At 37.1% G+C, this 2,859-nt stretch overlaps 1 non-coding gene across 1 annotated transcript; it reads right to left on the bottom strand.

Annotated features, from left to right (window-relative positions):
* Positions 1-910: 910 nt before the first annotated feature.
* On the bottom strand, positions 911-1,017 carry LOC131169976 (small nucleolar RNA R71). Its single transcript, XR_009140920.1, has one exon. It is a non-coding gene; the product is annotated as a small nucleolar RNA R71 (small nucleolar RNA).
* Between the last annotated feature and the right edge of the window lie 1,842 nt (positions 1,018-2,859).

The following is a 2,859-nucleotide window of genomic DNA, read 5'->3' as shown; positions in this document are numbered from 1 at the left end:
TATGGTGGATTCGATACCCATCAAGAATTTTGGCGTCGTTGCCGGGGACTTAAGTTTATTGGAATTCGTGTTTTTAGTGCTAGGGTATTTTGTTATTAACTTTGTTTTGTGAAGTGTTGCTATTTTCAGGTTTTTGAAAAGGAAAAAAAAAAAATATATATATATATATATATATATATATATATATATATATATATATATTATGGTATTACTGGTCATTAAGAATTTTGGTTGAATTTGGAGGGCGGCCCATACCTATTTTGAAGGAAACGACGCTCTGATCAAGACCACCCTCTTGAGGCCAAATTTGATTGTTTTCTAGGGTTTTGAGGCATTTTTCTATTTTTATTTTGATTTCTTTTTGTTTATGACAAGAATTTCTCAATCTGGTGAGTTGATCTTTGATCCAGAAGTAGAAAAAATAGCTAAACGGTTGAGAAAATTGGCTAAGCAAGCTAGGCAGATTCCGAGTACATCTGAAGGAGTCCAATCTCCAAAGGAGTTAAGTTCGGATTCGGATTCAGAGTCAAATTCCGAAAATGAAACCATGGCTGCTAGAACCTTGAAAGAGTTGGCTGCTCCTGATCTAAACCAACAGCCTTTGTGTATTCAATACCCTGCTTTAAATGTTGCTTTTAAGTTGAAATCTGGACTAATCCATTTGTTGCCTAAGTTTCATGGTCTTGTAAGTGAGGATCCACATAAGCATCTAAAGGAATTTCATGTTGTGTGTTCCAGCATGAAACCTCAAGGAGTTTCAAAGGATCGAATCAAGCTTCGAGCTTTCCCTTTCTCATTGGAGGGCACAGCTAAGGATTGGTTGTATTACCTTCCTTCTGGATCTGTCAACTCATGGAATGGAATGAAGCAGATATTTCTAGAGAAGTATTTTCCTGCTTCCCGTGCTGCCAATATAAGAAAAGAAATTTATGGCATCCGGCAGTACAATGGAGAGAGCTTGTATGAGTACTGGGAACGATTTATGAAACTGTGTGCAAGCTGTCCCCATCATCAAATAAGTGAGCAGCTTTTGATTCAGTATTTCTATGAGGAATTTCTAGAAATAGACCGCAGTATGATAGATGCTGCCAATGGAGGAGCTTTGGTTGATAAGACACCAGATGAAGCAAGGAGGCTGATTGCTAACATGGCAGCAAACTCTCAGCAGTTTGGAATGATAATGGATCATGCACCTAAGAAGGTTAATGAGGTAAGTACATCTAACCTTGAGAAACAGATTTCTGATTTAACTTCTTTGGTGAGGCAATTGGCTGTAGGGAACAAGCAAACTGTTAAGGTATGTGGAATTTATTCAGGTTCAGGTCATGCTACTGACATGTGTCCTGCATTACAAGAGGATGAATCAATGCAACATTCTAATGCAGTAGGAAATTATGGACAGCATGCAGTAGGAGATTATGGACAGCCACAATGCAGGTATGATCCCTTTTCGAGTACTTATAATCCAGGATGGCGAGATCATCCCAATTTGAGTTATGGGAATCAATTGGTGCAAAACCGATTCCAGCAGCAAAGACCACAAGTGAATCAACCACAACCACCTCTGCCTCCCTCAAATCAAGGTATGTCACTTGATGAAATTGTTAAGGCTTTGGCTAATAATACCCAATAATTTCAACAGGAGGCCAGAAATAGCATTCAAAACATAGAGAGGCAGATTGGTCAGTTAGCTTCATCTGTGAGTAAACTGGAAGCTCAAGGTTCTGGAAAGCTTCCATCACAAACAGTCATGAACCCCAGAGAAAATGCTAGTGCGATACTATTGCGAAGTGGGAAAGAGGTTGATAATCAGACTCCACATGAGTCAACGAAAAAGAAGAAGCAAGGAGAAAAAGAGTCTAAAGTTCCTAAAGTTGAGGTAAATACTGAACCTAAACTGAATAAGGTTAACAATTATGTTCTTCCTCTATTCCCATGCAAGTTGGCTAAGACTAAGAAAGAAAAACAAGAGAAAGAAATTTTGAAGACTTTCAGGAAGGTGGAGGTGAATATACCTTTACTTGATGCAATCAAACAAGTTTCCAAGTATGCTAAATTCCTTAAGGAACTATGCACTATAAAGCGTAAGTTGAGGAATAATGAGAAGATTAATGTGGGGGAAAATGTGTCAGCATTAATTTAGCGAAAATTATCCCCTAAGTGTAAGGATCCAGGTTCGTTTGGTATTCCCTGCAGAATAGGTGATTCTAAATTTGAAAATACAATGGCAGATTTAGGAGCATCTATTAATGTCATGTCAAATTCAGTTTTTTAAACTTTAAATTTGGGTCCTTTGAAAGAAATCAGTGTCATTATTCAGTTAGCTGATCATTCTAATGCTTACCCATTAGGAGTAGTTGAGGATATATTGGTGCAGGTTGGAGGATTGATTTTTCTTGCAGATTTTTACATTCTAGATATGGAGGATGATAGTGCTCTCTCATCAAATTCAGCTTTGATTTTGTTTGGAAGACCTTTCCTTAAAACTACCAAGACAAAAATTGATGTGGATGAGGGTACCTTAACTATGGAGTTTGATGGAGAGACTGTCAAATTTAATATCTTTGATGCTATGAAATATCCTGCTGATAATCATTCTGTCTTTTCTATTAATGTTGTTGATACATTTGTGCAGGATGTTTTTGAGTTAAGCATGGAGGATGAGTTAGAAAGAAAATCACAATTGCATGAATTAGAGGAAATTCGCCTTAAGACTTATGAGAATTCTAGGATCTATAAAGCAAAAACAAAGGCATTCCATGACAAAATAAGGAAGCAGTTTGTGATTCGACAAAAAGTTTTATTGTATAATTCTATATTCAAGCTGATGCCTGGTAAGTTGCATTCTCATTGGATTGG

The sequence above is a fragment of the Hevea brasiliensis genome, chromosome 10, assembly GCF_030052815.1.
Source record: "Hevea brasiliensis isolate MT/VB/25A 57/8 chromosome 10, ASM3005281v1, whole genome shotgun sequence".
In the NCBI taxonomy this organism is placed as follows: Eukaryota; Viridiplantae; Streptophyta; class Magnoliopsida; order Malpighiales; family Euphorbiaceae; genus Hevea; species Hevea brasiliensis.
Note: the sequence above shows the minus strand (reverse complement) of the source record. Positions and strands in the feature narration are given on the sequence as shown.